The sequence below is a fragment of the Pteronotus mesoamericanus genome, unplaced genomic scaffold, assembly GCF_021234165.1.
Source record: "Pteronotus mesoamericanus isolate MK-2021 breed Mesoamerican mustached bat unplaced genomic scaffold, CSHL_Meso_final contig_20, whole genome shotgun sequence".
Taxonomy (NCBI): domain Eukaryota; kingdom Metazoa; phylum Chordata; class Mammalia; order Chiroptera; family Mormoopidae; genus Pteronotus; species Pteronotus mesoamericanus.
In genome coordinates, this window is record NW_026555085.1 from 30416503 (window position 1) to 30438947 (window position 22445).

General features: G+C 34.4%; 1 pseudogene; it reads left to right on the top strand.

The window, feature by feature from the left end:
• Nucleotides 1-291: 291 nt before the first annotated feature.
• Nucleotides 292-22445, top strand: part of LOC129066853 (ubiquitin-conjugating enzyme E2 W-like) — a 172214-nt pseudogene continuing 150060 nt past the window's right edge.

The following is a 22445-nucleotide window of genomic DNA, read 5'->3' on the forward strand; positions in this document are numbered from 1 at the left end:
GTCTCTTGTTCTAGCTATGGTCTTGCACTGCGCATTTAAATATTTGTATTTCTGGTTTTGCTTCTCTACACTCAGTCCTATCCAGAATCAATTTTTGGTATCTGATCCTATTTATTTTTTGTTGCTTCTATCAAGATCCCAGACCACTATAGCCTAGTATTTTATAACCTCAATTTGCAGCAATAGGATTCTTTACAGGCCACTGCATCTGCTCCTGGGGGTTTCCCTGTAGCTGGGAATTGCCCCTGGAACACCAATCCTATCTTGTTCGATTATTGGATTTGTTGGGGGATGGCCTTCTATGGCACCTTAGTGACCTCTCTAGTAGTGACCTCTCTAGAACAAGGTAAGTAGCAACAATTGAGGCCATATAGTAAGAAGCTAGGAAAATTCCTTGGCAAGTGAAACAAGAAAACTAGGACAGCTGAATAAATGGCTGAGCAATTTACAGCCAGGTGCAGAAGGTCACCTCCCTAGAGATAACATCTAAACTCCAGGCTCAGAAAAACAGCAAAACCAGGTAGGTAATGCCAGGATCAACTGCAATGACTAATGACCCCCTGCCCTGTTACTGACCAATCAGTAGAGATCATGACCCTGAAAGAGCACACCTGGAAACACTCTCCTGAGACCCCCTGTAAGGTTCCTGCCTGCAAGAGAGAGATAAAGGCCTGAGGACAAAGGACTCAGAGCTCACTCTCCATCTGGAAGCAGACTGTGCCATTTCCTTTCCCCTCTTCTTGACTTAGTTCTTCCCCTACAGGCGCATATCTCCCAAACTTTAAGGCTCCCAAGGAGCCTTGCAACCAGGGGAGCAACAGGCAGTGGCAGCTTGTCCCAGGTTAATTCCCTGAACCTGTCTCCAAGGCCCCCTTTTATTTCACTTCCCAGTGAACTACGACAGCCTAATCTAGGCTCTCTTCTTGCTTCTTTTATTCTAAGCCCTTGCTTGTTTTACTGTCTTCAGATTTAATAAATGTATTTCACAGTCACCTGGACTTGTTACATCTTTCCTTCATGAAGTCAAGAACGTACACTACCAGCTAGCCCTAGTCAGACATACTCAGGGCCAACCAAGTTCTTTGTCTGGAAACAGAATGACCTCTGAAGGTCTGCGTGGAAAGGAGCTGGTGAATATTTCTCTGCAGAAGTCCAAGGGAAGCATTCCTCTGAGGATCCATAAGGGTTTGATAACTAACCTCCACCTCAGACTTCACTTAAAGCTGTGACTAAGGTGTTTCAAGGTTCTAAGATATAAAAATAATGGCACACCCTGGTGTAATTCTAAACTGTAATAGTACAAAACTGCCAAATAAAAATTATAATATAAATAAAATTTTGTCACTCCTGAGGATACTTTATTTAATACGTACTATGCATTTAAAAATTAATTTTTGAGTATCTCTTATGCTGGTGCTATATGCTTGTGCTTTGTTCACCAATCATGTAATCAAGTAAGTATTCCACATTTTTGAGTCAGTGTTTAGGTTCTATGACCCTTTCGGCTAAGGGTGAGCTCTCACAATCCATAAGGGAGACTTTTTAAAAAAAAAATTATGTTTTATTGTTTATGAGTTCCAATTATCCCAATATTTTCCCCTTCACATTCCTCTGCCGTCCCCGCCCCCCACTTCCATAGTCAATCCCCACATTGCTGTCCATTTCCTTGGGTCCTTCATATTGTTCTTTGTCTGATCCCTTCACCTTCTTTCAAACAATCCTCACCTCTTTTCTCCCCTTGTACCATGGTCAGTCTATTCCATGATCCCATGCCTCTGGTTATCTTTTGCTCATTAGATTATTTTGTTAATTAGATTCCTCTTATAAATGGGATCATTTGGTATTTATCTTTGACCAACTTGCTTATTTCACTTAGCATAATAGTCTCCAGTTTCATCAATGCTGCCTCAAAAGGTAGAAATTCCTTCTTTTTTTTAGATGTATAGTATTTCATTGTGTAAATGTTTCATTATTTTTTATCCACTCATCTACTGATGCACACTGAGGCTGTTTCTAACTCTTGGTTCTTTTAACTAGCACTGTTATGAACATAAGGGTACATATGTCCTTTTATACTGGTGTTTTGGAATTCTTAGTATAGATTCCATGCTGTGGAATCACTGGTTCGGAAAGTAGTTCTGTTTATAGCTTTTTGAGGAAATTCCATACTATTTTCCACAGTGGCTGCACCAGTCTGCATTCCCACCAACAGTGCACTAAGGTTGTTTTTTCTCTGCATCCTCGCCAGCATTTGTTGTTCATTGATTTATTAATGGTAGACATTCTGACAGGTGTGAGGTGGTCTCTCATTGTGATTTTAATTTGCATGCCTCTGGTGACTAGTGATGTTGAACATTTTTTCATGTGAGTGGGCCCTCTATGTGTCCTCTTGGGAGAAGTGCCTCTTTGGGTACTTTGCCCATTTTTTAACTTGGATTGTTAGTCTTCCTGATGTTGACATGTATGAGTTATTTATATATTTTGGAAATTATCATTGTTCGATGTATCATTGGTAAATTTGTTCTCCTATGCAGTCAGTTCTCCTTTCATTTTGATGATGGTTTCTTTAGCAGTGCAGAAGGTTTTTAATCTGATGTAGCCCCATTTGTTTATTTTTTCCTTTATTTCCCTTTTCGAAGGAGATATGTTGGCAAAAATACTGCCAAGTGAGATATCTGAAATGTGACTGCCTATATTTTCTGCTCAGATTTCTATGGTATCATGACTGATATATAAGTCTTTTATCCATTTTGAGTTTATTCTGGTATATGGTGTAAGTGGTGAACTAGTTTCATTTTTTTTGCATGTACTAGTCCAGTTTACTGAACACCATTTATTGAAGAGACTATTGTTACTACATTGTATGCTCTTGCCTGCTTTGTCAAATATTAATTGACCAGAGGGACATGGGTTCCCTGCTAGGCTCTCTATCTGTTCCATTAGCTAAGTGTCTGTTCTTATGCCAGTACCATGCTATTTTGATTACAGTGGCCTTGTAGTATAACTTAATATCAGGTATTGTGAGCCTTCTGACTTTATTCTTCTTTTTCAAGATTGCTGAGGCTGTTTTTTTTTTTTAGTTCCATATAAATTTTTGGAATATTGATTGATATCTGTGAAATATGCCTTGGATATTTTAATAAAAATTGCATTGGATCTATAGATTGGTTTGAGTAATGTGGGTATTTTAATGATGTTAATTCTTACACTCCATGAACATGGTATATGCTTCCATTTATTTGTATATTCCTCAATTTCTTTTTTTCAGTGTTCTAAAGTTTTACAAGTACAGATCTTTTACACCCTTAGTTAAATTTATTCCTAGGTACTTTATGTATTTATTTTTGTTCATATAGTAAATGGGATTTTTGGGGGGTTTTCTCTCTTTCTGATAATTCATGATTTTTGTACAAAAATGCCATTAAATTTTGAATATTGACTTTGAATATTTGCCAGATGCATTTATTAGGTCAAATACTTTTTTTTGTGGAGTCTATAGGGTTTTCTATGTACACTATCATGTCATCTGTGAATAATGTCAGTTTTATGTTCTCCTTTAAAATTTGGATGTCTTTTATTTCTTCTTCTTGTCTGATTGCTGTGGTTATAACTTCCACTATGATGTTGAAAAAGAGTGGTGAAAGCAGACACTTTTATCTTCCTAATCTTAAGAGAAATGCTTTTAGTTTTCATCCATGGAGTATGATGTTGGCAGTAGGTTTTCCATATATGGCCTTTATTATGTTAAGGTGTGCTCCCTCTAGTCTCACTTTGCTGAGTGTTATTGTAATAAATGGATTCTGGATTTTATCAAATGCTTTTTCTGGATCTATTGATATTGTGATGTGGTTTTTGTCTTTCATTTTGTTTATGAAATGTGTTACATTTAATGATTTATGTATATTGTATCATTCTTGCATCCCTGGAGTAAATCCCACTTGATCATGGTGTATGATCTTTTTAATGTATTGTTGGATCTGGTTTGCTAATGTTTTGTTTAGGGTTTTAGCATCTATCTTCATAAGAGATAGTGGCCTGTAATTTTCTTTTTGTTGTGTCTTTGCCTGGTTTTGGAATTAGGATATACTGGCTTCCTAAAAAGAATTTGGGAGTCTTCTCTCCTTTTGAAATTTTTGGAATATTTTAAGATGGGTAGGTGTTCACTCTTCTTTGAATGTTTGGTAAATTTCACCTGTGAAACCATCTGTTCCAGGGCTTTTGGGTGTAATTTTTTTATAACCATTTAAATTTTGCTAGTTGTTTTTGGTTTATTCAGGCTTTCTGCTTCTTCTTGATTCAGTTTTGAAGATTGTGTGTTCCTAGAAATCTATCCTTTTCACCCAGGTTGTCTAATTTCTTGGCATATATTTATAGTAATTTCTTACAATTCTTTGCATTTGTGTGGTATCAGTTGTTACTTCCCCTCTTTCATTGCTGATTTTAATTATTTGGGTCTTCTCTCTCTCTCTCTTTTTTTTTTTTTTCGATGAATCTGGTTAATTTTGTTTATCTTTTCAAAGAACACTCCTGGATTCGTTGACCTTTTAAATTCATGTTAAATTATTATTATTCTCTGTGCCATTTAATTCATTCTAATCTTTATTATTTCCTTTCTTCTACTCACTCTGGGCTTTAGTTGTTGTTCCTTTATCCTTTTAGACGTAGGGTTTGGCTGTTTATTTGAGATTTTTCTGCCTTCCTTAGGTAGGCCTCTAATGATATGGGCTTCCCTCTCAGGACTGCTTTCACTGTGTCCCATAGGGTTTAGAATGTTGTCTGTTCATTTTCATCTGTTTCCGGATACTTCTTGATTTCTTCCTTGATCTCATTGTCAACCCATTCATTATTTAATAACAATTTATTCATCCTCCATGTATTTAAATGTTATTGAGGTCTTTTTTTTCTTGAGGTTGGTTTACAGTTTCAAGCCATTGTGATATGAGAAGATGCTTGCTATGTTTTCAATTTTCTTGAATTTATTTTGACTTGTTTTGTGTCCTACAATGTAGTCTTTCTTTGAAAATGATCTATGGGTGTTCAGGAAGAATACCTATTTTCCTTCTTTGAGCTGAAATGTTTTGTAAATATTAATTAAGTTCACTTGATCTAAAGTGTCATTTAAGGCTGCAATATCATTTTTGACTTTTTCTTTGATTTCTTTTTATTAAGAGTGGCTGTTAAAATCCCCTACAAAGTCTGCATCATTGTCAATCTTTTTGTCAAAGTCCTCCAAGAGATTCTATATATATTCAGGTACTCCTATATTGGGTGCATATGTTTACAAAGGTTATATCCTCTTGTTGGACTACTCCCTTACATATTATGTAGTGACCTTCCTTGCCTCTTGTTATGGCCTTTGTTTTGAAATCTATTTTGTCTGATATAAGTATTGCAACCCTGGCTTTTTCATGTCTATTTGCATGGAATGTTTTTTTTTTCATCCCTTCGTTTTTAGTATGTGTACATTTTTGTTCTGAGGTGGGTTTCTTGTAGACAGTATATATGTAGGCAGTGTTTTCTTATCCATTCAGCTACCCTATGTCTTTTTACTGGAGCATTTAATTTAATTATAGTTAAGGTTAGTATTGATAGGTATTTATTTATTGCCATTTTCCCCCTTTGTATCTGTGTTTCTCTCTCTTTCTCTGTTTATTTCTTTTTCTTCTTAAAGCAGTCCCTTTAGCATCTTTTGCAGTGCTGGCTTGGTGGAGTCATACTCTTTTAGCCTTCTTTTGTCTCGAAAGCTCTTCATTTTGTCTTTTATTTTAAATGAGAGCCTTGCTGGGTAGAGTAGTCTTGGTTGCAGGTCCTTGCTTTTCATTACTAGGAATATTTCACATCGGTCCCTTCTGGTTTGCACTGTTTCTTTTGAAAAATTTGCTGACAGACTTACCAGAGCTTCCTTGTATATTGCTAGCTGTTTTCATTCGTCTCTTTTAAGATTCTCTCTTTGTCCTTAAATTTTACAATTTTAATTTACAATTAAATGTGTCTTGGAGTGGGCTTTCTTGCGTTCATCTTGATTGGGACCTGATATGCTTCCTTAGTTTATGTGATTTTTTTTTTCTTTCACCAAGTTAGAGAAGTTTTCTGTCATTATTTCTTCAAATAGGTTTTCTATCACTTAGTCCTTTTCTTCTCCTTCTGCATCCCTATGATACTAATATTGCTACATTTCATGTTGTTCCAAAGCTCTCTTAAACTATCCTCATTATTTTTTTTGTTTTGTTTTGTTTTGTTGCTTTGACTGGGTATTTTTTCTCCCTTGTCTTTCAACTTGCTGATTCAATCCTTTGCTTCATCTAGCTTGTATTTAATTCCTCCTAGTCTAGTCTTCATTTCAGATATTGTATTCTTCATTTCCACCTTCTTCTTATTCATAATTTGTGTCCTTTTTCATGCTGATGTAGTTCCCACTAAGTTCTTTGTAGCTCCCATAAAGTTCCTGTAGTTCTAAGTCCCTTGATAACCCTTATAACCATAACTTTGAAATTCTATGTTTGATAAATGTTCACCTGAATTTCTTTGCTTCTTTTTTTCCTGTGGAAGTTTTCTTTCCTTTTGATCAGGGGTTTTCTTTGTCTCCCCAACTTAGTAGCCTCTTTTTGCTTATTTCTGCATATTAAATTGGTCTGCTTTGACTCCTTGTCTTTGTGGAATGGCCTTTTGAGGTAGGAATCCTATAGAACTAGGGTGCAATCTCCTTGATCTACTGAGCTGTGTGCTTTAGGTATGTCCTTTATGCAGTTTATATAGGCTCTCCTGTTGCATTTGGGTTTTGTTTTTTTGTTGGCTTATTTATTGGTTTCCTCCCCTCCAGCTGGCTGACTGAGAGTCTTTATCCCCACCATGTCTTGTATTCTGTTATACATGTGCTGGCAGAACAAAACAAAATAACACAGAAAATAAAGCCCACACTAGCAAAATACCCCTCAACAACAGTAATATCAATGACAAACAACTAAAGATTAGTAAAAGCAAAAAAATAATAAAAACATCATAATAAAAAAAGAATATGAGATGACTAAAGGAAAGAAAAGTGATTTTGAGAGAATAAATGGAGGATAAATAAGTGAAATAAGCCATTCAGAAAAGACAAATATCATATGATTTCATTCATATGTTGAATTTAATGAACAAACTGAACTAACAAGGAAAATAGAGACAGACTCAGGATGAGAGCTAAGGGGAGGGGTTAAGGGGTGGAAGGACTGAGCAAAAAGAAAAAGGACTCACGGGCATGGACAACAGTGTGGTGATTGCAGGGGGAGAATGGTATAAAGACCTAAATGGTAATGGAAAAATACAATTAAAAAAGAGTATGGAATAGAAACAAGGCAAGAAAGTAGAAAAATAAAATTTAAGATAAAAATAAGAAAGGGAAGGAAGTGGGCAAAATGGAGTAGGAAAAAGGAAGGGGAAAATATGAGATTTCAAATTAAAAATAAAATGACAAAATGGAACTGAATTGAAAAAATACAACAGCAATAACTTTACAAATATGGAAAGATTAATAAAAATGGAAGAGTATAGGAATATTATAAGAAAGTAAAATAGAACATGAGGTAACTAAAGAAAAGAAAATATGATTTTGAGAGTATAGAGACCACAGAAATAGTAAGAGTAAGAACTGAAGCAAGGCAAAGAAAGGGAAAAATAAAATTTAAAATGAAATTGAGAAAAAGAAAGAAGATAGTAAAATGGAGTAAGCAAAGGGAAGAGTAAAATATGATATTTGAAATTTAAAGAAAATAGTGAAAAAATAGGAACAATATTGAAGAAAAATAAAAAATGTTAAAAAGCTAAGCGAGAGGAAAAAATAACACAAATAAAAAAGATTGAGGTGGAATTTGTCTCAGTAGAGTTCGGTGATTGCCTGCTGGCTTCTCTTTCTGGATATGCCTCCAGTATTCGGAAGCTAGTGTAAGCCAATGCCAGATGCTGTCTCTGTCTAGTTCTAGGCAGGCTGTTCAAAGGTTCAAGCAGTCCGCAGTCTGTGGCTGTCTACTTCAGGCTTGGCTGCATCCAGGGTGGTCCTTGCTGCTCTGCCTGGCTAGCTTTTTATCAGCACAAGGCCCAGGGGTGGCTCAACTAACAACTAAAAACACTGCGGTTACTGCCTCCACATGCCTTTGCCACAGCCCTACCATTAGTCTTTGTCTCACTGCTTCTGAGGGGGCTTGTGGTGAAATTGGGAGGATGGGATCCCAGGATTTCATATGGGAGGTGCCATTCAGCCTTCAGGAAAAATGGTGGGTGTGTTCACACGTCTGAACCTGTCCTAGATTGTTTCCCTGAACTTGGCAGAGTGAAGCCTTAGTAGGGTAGTACATGGGACCTCCAGAACCCAGAGTTGGGGTCTAATGTGTTCTTAGGCTCTCTCTTACAAGAGACCTTTTGATTTGTAATATATCTAAATTCAGATGTCTAAGGGATTAAGTGTATCCTTCAATCACTGCAAATAATCAATGATCTTTGATTAAATACAGCCATACCTTGGTACTTATCAGCTTCAGAACCCTGTATTCTGATGAGCATTTTGATGAGAAAAAAAATGTTTCATCACTTGGCACTTGCTCAAGACTCATTGAACTTGCTAGAACTTGTGTGAGTTATGACAACACCCTGTGAAAGAAAATGCTTTATCATTCAGTTCTAGTAGGTTTTGGCACCCATGAGTTCCAGAAAAAAATTAATGATGAGTATCGAGGTACTATTGCGTGTTGCTTATATTCCACTGTGACTGTAAAGATAAAACATTCACATATAGCAAAATTCATAAAAATAATTTTATTAAATTGTTTCGTAATTCCAAGAAATTATACCCCTAATCATAGTATGTTATACAATGTCATTTACAACCTACTGCATTTTATTTTAATTTCCTCTAGTTTCACTTAACTTGTCTCTTAATCTATTAGTCACATATGCCATTCTGCTAGTTCCCAAACATGTTTGGGATATTCAAGCTGCCATCCTATTATTGGTCACACTTCTAAGGTAGTCATCTACTTCTACTCACCTTCAAATCTTCTGGTAATCGTTCTAAGTAGACTAACCATATATTTTCTAAGAATTTATCTAATTCCCAGGAAGATCACTTGTTCTTCCATGTTGGTTTATATTTACCTATATTTTAATCCTCATCACATTATGTTAGAGTTATATATCCATTTCCTCTAAAGAACAGTGAAATCTAGATAAGTAGAGACTTTTGCTTCAATAATTTTTATGGCCTTAAAATGTAACACAGACCAGTATTTCCTTAAATATCAAATACACTTTATCCATTTTAATCACATTCTCAAAAATGATCATTTAGATTTTTGAAATTATAGTTTGTATTATTGTTTTCACGTGGTTGTCAAAGTAATTTAAAAAAGAATGGTTCTAAAATCAGATTGTCTGAATTTGAATCCCAATACCAAATTACTGGCCATGCAATTTCCAGTAAGTTAATTATAATGTCTCTATAATTTCTTTTCATCTTTTTTTGTTTACACTTATTTTTATTGAGATATAATTGACATGTAACATTGTATAAGTTTAAAGTGTGCTCCGTGTTGATTGATAGATACATTTATATACTGTACTTGTCTATCTTCCCAGTTAGTACTCTTCAGGTTTTTATTCCCAACATGGCTGTAGGGGTTGATGCAATCTTGGTTCTCCACTGGTTTCAAAGTGGTAATAAGGTGTGCCTGTCATTACCAGGTGCTCAGGTTAGCAATTCCTCCCAGGTACTTTAGCTATAGTACCTCATTCTACAACTCCCACAAAGGCAACTTAGTTTGTGAAAACAAAAGGGGAAATGTCTTATGCTACCATGGCGTCAACTTTATTTGATCTTCATTTCTTGTCTCTTAAATGTGATAAATTAATATTATTCACTAGATAGAAATTTACTAGAGATTAAGAAATTAACTTAATATAAAGCTCTCAAAACAATGTTTTACAAATGGTGGACTATCAATTAACATTAATTATTTTACTAAAACTGATATTCCTACCAGTAGTAAGGTTTTCACCCCAGTAATTTCTACTATATGATTTAAAAACAACCTACTAAATCTGCCACTTGTTTCCAGTAAAATTGCATGCAAATCTTTAGGACTATCAGGGCAAGGTTATAGTCATATATGTAGTGTTAAAACTACTAATGTTTTATAATTCCATAACAGTATAGACCTTAGTTTCAATAGAAGAGTTAATATAATATCAAATTCTGGAATGTAATTTTGATAAGCATACTATGATCTTTTTTGAAAGATAATCTTATAGTATTTTATTTGTCCTAAATTTGTTACTCAATGATTTGTAATACAAAGAATGTATCATTCACCAAAATGACTGATTCTATTCTGTCATACTTTCTGTGATGGGCTTCTTAAATAGTGCAATGACTTTCGAATTTATTTTAAATAAAAATCACAGCCTTTAGGACTCATCTTAACTCTTTTCCCTCAGCATCCTTACTTGGTATAATTTTATGATAGCTGTTCATGGCTATAATTTTATGGTGTTTATTAAAGTGAAAATGGCCTTCAAGAGACAAGCCAAGTAAAATTTTAGAAGTGATTTTTGTTGCATTGGCAGAAGATAGGAGCAAAGTTATTTACATAATCATTATGTGTAACCTATAACCTATAACATATAACATGTAATATATATGATATTCTTATGTGATAAAAAATATATGTGGATCTAAATATATATGATAAAAAATCCACAAAAGATTGGGTATGATAGATTTCAAATGTTATGAGATCATTAGTTTGTCAAAAAAATAGAAAAGTATGAATTCTCACTAGACCCTAATAACTTAAAAATGATTGCTATAATCTATTAAGGAACTAATAAAAGAATTATATAACAAGGTAAAGATGGAACACTAGAATAACTTAGGGGCAGACTAAAATAAAGAAAGAAAATATAAAAACAATGAAAAGTACTGGCCAAAAATAATAATAAAATCGGAGTCATGAAACATTCCTTTCTCTATATATCAATTATTGCACTAAATGTAAACAGACTAAGTAATCTAATTATGAGATCATGATAAACTAAATTTTAAAAGAAAATAAACTATATTTCATGTGACAGAAAAACATATTCTCCTCTATTTCACACCTTCTGATCTTCTAGTCTTTATGCCTTTGTGTAATTCTCACCTCTCTCCTCCAAGTGTAGTAAAGACCTGTCTCTTAATTCTAATAACTGGATTATTACAAAGTTGATGGCTATCATTCTCTGATTTTATCATATCCATTATATAAATCTCTCCATTGTCCTAGAACATTCACTCCAGACACTCTTATTGCTTGGTGCCTTAATGAATAAGTAACCACACTGTGAAAACCCATATCATAAGGAAATGTGTCCAGTCTCTATAAACTGCAGGAGACTTCAAGTCGCTGATAGTGGCCTTCATCTAACAACCAAGTAGAATATGGGGCTCTCTGACCTACAGCTGCAAGAATATAAATTCTGCAAGCAGTCAGAATGAACATGGAAGTTGATTCTTTCCCATTTGAACCCCTAGTTTAGAATACAGCTCAGCCAAAACTTTTGACGGTAGAAAAACTAGCTGCCAAGTCCAGACTCATGACTCATAACAAGTGAGAGATAATGAGCATGACATGTTTTAAGCTACAAAGATTTTAAAACATCAGTAGAAAAGTAAAACACATGCCTTATAAAAGATAATCCTTGAATATAAAGATTCATGAAAAATGAAAATGAAATATAGAGAGATACAAATCAAGCAACGTCAATGCAAAAACTCTTTGCACCAAATGGACTCTAATACAAGAAGAAAAATAATTAAAGTATAATTATATTAAAAAGTTCACAATGAAAAAACGGTTATTCTAAAGAATGTGAAAGAAATGTATAAACTGGGTGAAAATAGTGCTCAGCCACCTATACACCTACACATATATTTTAAAATTTATAATATATTAACAAAATTTAAAAGATTGCCTAAAAGAACTATTGATATATATTACATAATATTGTTTTAAAAAGACAAGTTTGATATGCTAATATTGCTTGACGCATCCAGGCAAAAAGTCTGTTGTGAATACTTGAAATGCAGGTTTGAGATCATCTTTGTCCTGCAGAGATTAGTCCATGGTACTTGTATATCACAATATTATCCCTTTATTAGGTTGATTAACAACTTGATATTGTTTAGAAATAACATACATCATAGATTAAAAGGCATTAATATATACTTTAATTAAAATGAAAACATTTATCAATATAAATCTTATATCATTATTGTGTATCATATAGTGATATTAATATATCTGGGGTAGTTATCCAGAACATTATCCAATTTCCTGAGGATTAACAAAAGAGAAACTGATATTATTCTAATGATTGCTGTTCTCTATATAATGTTGACAATTTTAATTAAAAAATGATTGCGGAGTGTTCATATCAAAAGTAGTTACTATGTTGAAGAGATAGTTATGTCTAAAATGACAGAGGGTCCTCTAGGTTAAGCTCACAGTTTGTTCTTTATGAGGTAACCACAGGAAGTCATAGTAGGGTTTAGTGGAGAGAACAGCAAGAACAGATATTTATTTAGAGAATCTATGTTGGCAAAAGGGTGGAGAAGAATTCAGAGTAACATTTTGCTGGATATTTCTTTCCATATAACAATAGCATCTTGCAATAATATATGTTGTAAAAAATCCATTACTGAGTAAGAAAAAGGAAACTTTTAATAAAAATTCTTTAAATTTGTTATATAATAACTAAATTTGATAGAATGTTGGCTATGTTCATGAAATTGTGGTATGTACTTTAAGTCATCTTACTTATTTTTCTCAAGAAACTGATTGGCTATGTTAACCATTGAAACTGATTGGAGCTAGCCACTGTGTTTAATTGCTTATAAGTATGGTCCATGTCTATTATTGGTTCACTATAGTTGTGCTGCTTGGCTAATATTTTTTGAATCTTGGCTTGACTATAAGACTTAATTTTGCTAAAGGTACAATAGAGAGATAAGCCAAAGTGTGAAAATTGCTTACACATTTGGTCTTGCCTCTTGCTGTTCTAGGAAACATGCTGTGCGCTGCCTTGTGAACCACCTCAAGCCAGCCTTCTGGATAAGATATACGAGGTCTGTCCAGAAGGTATCCAGCCATGTAATATTAAAAAATAGAGACATTTATTGAAGAAGATACAGGATATAAGAAACATTATACATAGGACAATGGCACCTCAATCCTCTTCAAAGTAGGCACCTAGGGACCACACACAGTTCTCCCAGCTGCCATCAGCTGCCTCATCATATTTCCCTGAATCTCATCATGGTCTGAAATCTCTTCCCTTTCAAAGGTGTTTTTAGTTTTGGGAAAACCAGAAATTGCAGGATGCTAAATCTGAGCTGTAGTGGTGCAAAATCACCTGCGCGACTTGATGTTTTGCCAAAAAACTGTGCATAAGACATGATACATAAGTGGGTTCATTGTCATGATGAAGCTGTAAATTACCAATTTTCCATAGCTTTAGACTTCTGTATTATCTGAATAGTTCCTGTAGAGGAAAGTTCAAGCTTAACACAAAATTTGATGCAGATCCATTGCTCTACTTGTTCAGTCAATAAGGATTTTCTACAATATATAAGGATTCTAAGTGTGCCACATACAATAGTTAATGTGTACTGTGATGGCCTCACAGTACACATGCTCACTCAATGGTGTCTACTACCTCCACTGACTAGTACAATAAAGTCATCATTGTTCACACGTGTACATTCCAGTCCACTCTCCTTGGCTGTTAGGTTACATCAATGTGGCTCTAACAATTCTTGTTATCTGGTTATCTAGACTTTTTCCAGACAAACCTTGTATGTGACCCAGTCATCACCGTTACTCCTCATAATCAGAACGGACAGGGAACTAATTGGCAGATCATCCAGGCTTCAGAAAGCATGAGGAAAGCTAAGTTCAGTGGAGCCTAGTTCAGATGAGCAGATTTGCTCCATTGACCCATAGACAGATGAATAATAGATAAATGATTAACGGTATAACTGCAAATGCCTGAGTTCATTTAGTAGAGAAATCTCATATGCCCATATATATCTACTTCATCTAATAATTTGAGAATTATAATTTTGTTGCAAAATATCAAAATACATATTAAAAAATACTGTTTCCCTTGATTCTTAGAATATAGGCATAGCTATTTGTCCCAGATCTGGCCAATGAAAAGAAAGCAGTGCTTTAATTGGTGAGGCATTAAAGAAGACAACTAGCTTCTGGATGTAAAGGGATATGTCATTTATAAACGTTTACTTTCTCTCATTTTTCCTGTCCTTGACATAAGTGAGATGCCAAAAGATTCACCATAACCTCATAAAGAAAATAACTTTCCCCATGTGTTTTGGGATACAAAAGAAGAAAACTAGAAGTTATTTGTGTTTTTGACTACCTTATGGCTTCAAATCTCAAAGTACATACTTCCAGAATAATTTTTTTGTATGACAAAAGTAATCCATCCTTTCATTATTTTATTCTTGTTTAGTTTCTTCAAATGAAGCTCTATACATTATGAGCTAATTTATAGGTTTAGAAAATGAGGCTTTTGAATGTTAACTAACATTCCTATAATACTTATCTATAAATTGGATTCTATTTTCAATCCCACAAATATATATTGAGCACAAACTATGTGTCTGACAATGTTTTATGTCCTGGAAAGTACTAAAATTTGAACCCGGAATGCCTTACTAAAGAATATCTGTTATTTAATAATAGTCTGGATGTTTCTCACTGGTGATTTAGCTGAAAGTCTTTAAAACACTGATGTGTATTTTTAGACCATTCCACAGGACCATGATTCTAAAATATTTATTTGAGAAATGTTTCTTCAGAGGTCTGTAGGACAGTGAGCAGGGAAACTAGTCAAAATATTATTGTACTGTCTCAGGTAGGAAGAAATTAGTATCTTAATCAATGAAAAAGTTGGGGGAGTGAAAAGAAATGCTTTAGGAGGATAGAAAAAAGAGTATCATTTGGATGTAAAAGAACTGTAAAGAGTGGACTTCTCTGGTGCTATTATTCCAGAATATGAGTTAAATGAGGTTATTGGGAGGACTGTGGGTTCTGTGTTCTGTGTTCTGTGGGTTACTTAAGCAAAACTCCATGTAGTAAATGTATATACATTTGTATATACAGAGGAAGAATGTGGAAAATATTTAACAACTGGTATCTATTGGGTAATGATCATTTAGAATAGATGCTGATTATTATACCCTTAGGTGGGTAACAGATTTGTATCAGTACTGAATTATATAATAATAAGATGTGAAGGAAAAAGAAAGGAATAAAAAAAGGGGGGAAATAAAGAAAATTATTCAATAACATTTAAAGTAGAGACTATTTCTTCACATGCAGCCAAATTAGAAGAATATCTGCCAGAAACACAGATGGCCAACTAATTTTCATTCAACAAATATCCATTGTCCCCCTATCTTATAAGAGATAGTTTTCTAAGGGTAGTAAGTATTTTGAGAAAGATAAACCAGAACCCTGTTCCAGGTGTGTTTATCTTCTATTGTGGGAAGCTGAACAAATAAGTAAACTAAATAAGTGATACTAAAAGAGTGAACAAAGTCAGGACTTAGACATTTTATAGACATTAATATGTGCTCTGAAAAAAAAAATCAAAGAAAATATGACAACTTTCATTAGTATTTTCTAATCTAATGGGCAATAATGTGGTTTTTGGAATAGACTTTAACACAAATGTGTAGTTCTTATGGATCCAATTCTAACAAATAGTAATACCATGGGAAGGCTGGCAGTAAGGAAGAGGAGAGATTGTGGAGCGACTTTCCATAGGCTAGTTTTTCTATATTTTCTCTGTAGTTGTTACAAAGACTCATACTGAAATAAATATAAGTTCTGGTGTCAAAACCTGTACTTTGAAAAAACTGGTACAATAATCTGAGCCATCTACACTATAGCAGGTCAACTGAAAAGAATTGGTGCTGTGAAGAAAATTACTTAAAGCATACAAGTAATAAGAATGGCCTCTAATTTTTTTACCCTGGCTCCTAGGCCTAAAACATCAAGAGGCAAATCCACTAGTCTTGCTGCCCAAAGCAGCTGGTGAGTGTTGGTTCAAAGCCTCAGGATCTTCCTGGGTGAAATCTCTACTAGGCCCAGTACACACAAGGCAAGGAGTGACTAAAGAAAGAGGCAGACCAGTGCAGGCTGAAAGGTGACAAGATTCGTAATCAAGGGAAGTTATACAGGAGGCTTGACCTGGGTGGCTATAAGACAAGAAGATTTCTGCAAGTGTGGCCAGAATTTTAAGAATTTATATGGAAGCCTTAATGAGGTTCAGTGACAGATACCTTCCAGACAGTCTTAACAACACATTGTTCTCTTAAGACTGCATCACTGAAAATTGCTCTTGTTATGGGAACAGTGGACAGAACCTACATTCCAAGGACAGGGTAAAGGTAGGAATCTTCCATTTGCCTGGTTTCAGCTCAAGGTCAATTGGCAATCACATACTTCTGATGACCTCGTCCAACAGTGAATCTTTGCAGCTCACCACTTTGGACTGCATTAAATATTAGGGTTTTTTAAAAAATTTAATTCACAAATAAAGTAAAACAAGAAATTCAAAAAGCATGTATATATTCTACAATATATAAGGATTCTAAGTGTGTCACATACAATAGTTTAAGTCCAAAACTCTAAAAAAAATTTTCCTGTAATTCAATGGTACTATCCTGAAATTTTACATCATTGAAGTATGACAAGTCCATTTAGATGGCAAGTCTCAGACTCTGTGTGTGTGTGTGTGTGTGTGTGTGTGTGTGTGGTTTATTCTACATCTATGAAAGCTCTGTGTCTTTCCCAGCCATACAAGCTATCTATTATTTTCTAATCTGTAGGAACTTTCAGCATGATTTCATTAACACAGTGGACTAGTGTGGCCATTAAAATTGTAAATGGCCAAGATCCCTGATGCTTATATTGTATATAAAATAAAAGAGCTGATGTCACTCTGATGCAAAATGAAAATGTCTCCAATAAGAGACTGTAAACTTCTAATATGTGTTGTCTTCAGTATGAACAGAATGAACAATTAATAGCAGTTAATAGTCACCAGAAGATAAACTGAGTAACTTTAGGAAGGAACTGGGAAATAGATCTACATATTTCAGCATAAGCAAAGATAAACCCCCTCAAATCTCAATGGCTTTCCAGAATAAAAATTTAATTCTTACTCATACGTAATCTGATGCTGATGACCCTGATCTGGTGATTTCTTGATGGCCACATACCATTTAACATATTCAGGAACTTAGAATTCTATAAGGTTCTATCCACCATTTTGGAGTATTTTGCTCCAAGCCATTCAAGCAGAGAACAGAATGTTAGCTATCACAACAATGTTTTACATTCAGGCCTCAATACATTATGCTTTACTTCTTCCCAGAGTTGGCCCAAACTCAGCCACATAGTCCAATCTGGAAGCATGGGAGGTGGGGAAAAGCAAGCTTTCTAGGGTTTGGGAGGAAATGAAAATATTTTGATGAAATATATTATGTTCTCTGACACATAATTAGGATCAAAATATAGTTGAGCTTATGATAAACACATGTCATTTTACCAAAACTATTAGACTTTCCTATCAGATCTACTACAGGATTGAAAAGAGGCATGATAGCAATCAATCTATGAGTCATTCTGATGTTTGAATACCTGAGCAATTCTTTTTGGAATGAATTGTAGTTTTAGTTAAACATTTTTTTTAAAGAGTCATATCAAGAGCCATTTGCCCCTCCCTATAAATATAAATCTTATTCACAGATCAGGAAACTTGTTTCAAATTATGGTCAATTGAGGGTATATAAATTGTTAAAATTTATTTTTATTGTATTTTTCCATTACCATTGTTCCCCCTTATAGCCCAGCTCCCCAAAATCACCACATTTTTGTCCATCTCCATGAGTACTTTTTCTTTTTTGCTTAATCCCCTCATTCCCTAACCACTGCCCCTGCCCCTGCCCTGAGGTGTCAATTTATTCCCTATGAGTCTGTCTCTATTTTGATTGTTAGTTCACCTTGTTCATTAGAATCCACATGAGTAAAATCAAATATGTCTTTCTCTAACTAGCTTATTTTACTTAGCATAATGTTCTTCAGGTCTATCCATGCTGTTGAAAAGGGTAAATTTTCTTCTCTTTTATGGCTAAGTAGTACTCTATTGTGTAAATGTCCCATAGTTGTTTTATCCACTCATCTACTGATAGACATTTGGGTTTCCACATCTTCTTGAATGCAAATAACACGGCAATGAACATTGTGGTGCTATGTTCTTTCAACTTAAGTTTCAGGTTTCTTCAGATAAATTCTCAAGAGTGAAATCATTGGATCATAAACTGTTACATTTTTAATTTTTTGAGGTATCTCTATATTGCTTTTCTAAGTGGTTGTACTAGTCTGCATTCCCACCAACAGTGCAAAAGGGTCCCCCTTACTCCGCATCTTTGCTAGTATTAACCATTCTGACCAGTATGAGAAGTTATCTCACTGTGGTTTTAATTTGCATTTCCCTGATGATTAGTAATATTAAGCATCTTTTCATATGTCTGTCTATTAGCCAACTGTATGTCTTGTTTGAAGAAGTGCCTATTAAGTTCATTTGCCCACTTTTTAATTGGATTGTTTGTGTTTTTGGTGTTGAGGTTTATAATTTCTTTATAAATTTAGGATATTAACTCCTTATCATATATATCTGCAAACATGTTCTTTCATTCAATGGGCTGTCTTTTTATGCTAATGGTTTCCTTTACTGTACAGAAATTTTTTAGTTTGATGACAGGGAAGTCTGCTTTCACCTCTCTTATTCAACATAGTACTGGAAGTCCTCGTCATAGTAATCAGACAAGAAGAAAAAAATAAAAGGAATCTAAATTGGAAAGGAAGAAGTAAAACTGTCTTTATTTGCAGATGACATGATACTGTACATAGAGAATCCTAACAATTCCACAAAGAAACTATTAAAATTGATAAATTAATTCAGTAAAGTAGCAGGACATAAGATTAATATCTAGTAATTGGTTGTGTTTTATATGCCAATAATGAATTATCAGAAAAGGGAATTAAGAAAAAAATTCCATTCACAATTGCTTCAAAAGTGATAAAACACCTAAGAATAAATTTAAGCAGGGATGTAAAAGTTCTGTACTTGTAAAATTATAAGACACTGAAGAAAGAAATTGAAGATACGAATAAGCGGAAACACATACTATATTCACGAATAGGAAAGATTAACCTCATTAAAATGGACATACTACCCAAAGAAATCTATAGATTTAACACAATTCCTATCAAAATACCAAAAAGGAATTTCATAGAAGTATAACAAATAATTCAAGAATGTATATAGAATCACAAAAGGCCCTGTATAGCAACAATGATCTATTCTGGAAAAAAAAGAAGAAGAAAGTTGGAGGAATCACTACCTAATTAATATCAAACTATACTATGAGTCCATAGTAATCAAAACAGCATGGTACCAGCATAAAAACAGACACATAGATCAATGGAACAGAATAGGGAGCCCAGAAAGAAACCCACACATTTATAGTTAATTAATATTTGACGGAGTAAGCAAGCACATATGATGGGCTAAAGCTAGTTCATTCAGTAAGTGGTGTTGGGAAAACTGGACAGAATCATGCAGAAAATATGAAGTCACACCATTCTTTTATGCCACTCACAGGAATAAGTTAAAAAATGGATTAAAGACATAATTGTTAGACCCAAAACCATAAAAATCCTAGATGAAAACATGGGCAGTGAAATCTCAGACATTGCTCATACCAATATTTTTTTCTGATATATTGTCTTTGGCAAGGAAATCAAAAGAAAAAAAATAAACAAGAGGGTTTATGAATGGAGATGTGAGTTCTCCTGTACCTACCATGTAGCACTCATTTAAACTCCAGTTTCTCTTGAGACTCATAAACTCCACTCATGTCAGCAGACTACAGTGAATAATGCTAGATTGGACCCAATATCCTGTAATTCTCAATAATTATGTATACTTTTCTTTCCCCTAAAGCTTAATTGGGCAAGTAAATAAGTGCAAGATCAGTGGTATTTTTGGAGAAGGTTCAAAAAAGGATCACAAAATGAACATGTGTCTTTTGAGCACATTGCTTCTCTTCATATCAGGGCTTGGCAATATGCCATGATTAGATACATAAATTGAAAGAAGCATTATAATTCTCTAATGTAATGTATCAAGTCAAGTTTTGTTAGTTATATTATATAATGAAATAAAAGAATACTCAAATAATAAAATTATATAGTTGTCACTTTGATATATAAAACAAATATCGTATTTTTCCATGTGTAATGCACACTTTGTTTTGCCCAAATTTTTGAGGGAAAAATAAGGATGCACATTATACACGGATAGTATCTATATAAGTGTTTATAATTATTTTACTCCTGCTTATGCATTAAAAATGTTACTCTAGGAAGCAATAATGATATCCATATGCAAAACAATATCTTTAAATACAATAATTGGTTTTGTTTCTAAATATAAATACCTGATTGAATTAAAAATTAAAGTAAAAGATTTTTTTTTCTTGAAAGTTTGTGACAAAAACGTGGGTGCTCGTTATAAATGGGTACGCATTATACATGGCATAATATGGTAGTTCCTTACAGCAGCAGTCGCAGCAGTCCCCAGCCTTTTTCACACCAGGGATCGGTTTCCTGGAAAAAAATTTTTCCACAGACAGTATCGGGAGCAGGGAGGAGGACGCTGTGAGGAAGGATTGTTTCGAGATAATTCAAGTACCTTACATTCAAGCTCACCTCCTGCTGTGCTGTTGGTTCCTAACAGGAGATGGACTGGTACTGGTCTGTGGGCTTGGAGGTTAGGGACCCCTGCTCCACACGATAGCCTAAGGATTTCTCTCCAGTGATGCTAGTTTTGGCTTACTATTCCTGTCCTTAGAGCCCCATGTTAATCACATCAACTTTGCTTCTTTTAAAACTTTTGTTTCTTATACTTAAACTCTGATGTTTGTAATCTATCAAGACACACTAGAATTACAGGGCTCTTTTCAATTGGAACTCCTTACTATGCCATTTGTGGATATATATGTGTTTTTTGGAACCTGTGCTGCTCTTGCAAATCCCTTCCTTAAAGTTGGTGAAGGAAGTGCATTCTAGTACCTCTCAGGGAATATAACTAGGCGATAGTTTTCAATTACTTTGCTAAAATATATCCAGAATTTCAAAATCTTTCTGAATCCAGAAGTCAATATCTTTGGATCTTAATTATCTTCAAATATCATGTGATTTCTGTCTGTTTAATAATGTCATTTGAGCACCAAATTTGCATGCTGATTTACACTAGAAAACTGAGTCATTTAAGAACCACATGATTTCTAGTAAGTGTACTTGTTTTTGTTTTTTTAGTTAATAATCTCAAAATTTAACAAAATCAGTCCTTAAGACATGAAAATACATGAATAAGTTTCTGCTATATTTTACAAGTGAAAACTCATTATATGAAGTAACATATTAATTCTACATGTTACTTCAGGCCACAGTGAATATAGATTTTGTTCACTTTTAGAGCTTAGTGGTAAAAGTAATTATTTACATTCAAATGCTTGAGATATATAGTTGCTTTCCTTACTTTGCAATCATTTGCAATTTTTCTTATAAAATAAGTGCACACAACAAATGTATAGTTAGCTCACAGCTAAAATGTAAAAAGTAGAAAATGCTTCACTTTCTAATTTGGACTGTCAGTGACCCCGTTAGAAGATTTATTAAGCAGAGGCATTCCGGGAGAAAAAAAAGACTTCCCACCATCGGCACTCACTCCCCGCTATAAAAGGGTAGCAGAGAAAGAACAAGGTATCTCATTAGGGAAATCAGAATCATTTCCTCTCATCTTCTCTCTGGACTTCTCCCTAAGTTATTTTATTTTTTGTCTCTCCTTTGAACATCTCTCTGTTACATAAATAGCAGAAGTTATATAGAATGAAGCAGAAAAGTTTATGTACGGAAGGCCAAAATAGTTTTCTTATTTGATATAGTAAAATTACATGAGTTTGTGTGAATGGAGAAGACTCTAGGGGAGGTATGCGAACCTTAAATTTATTTTTTCAGTCATTCAAAAGGGACATCCACTAGAGGGGGAAAGCACTGCATCTAGAGCCTATGGTGTGAAGTGGAGCACACTCGGAGGACTCTCTGCAGAGAGAAGCTGCAGCTGGCCTGCATGCCTCCTTCATACCAGGTGTCTGCTGGAATATGGAGACTTTGAAGAGTCTCCTGGTCCTCTGCAATATTGCCAGTTTTTAGATGTCAGTAGTGCAGAGGGAACTGCTGCATCAACAAGATTAGGCAGAAGAGCAGCTTCTATCA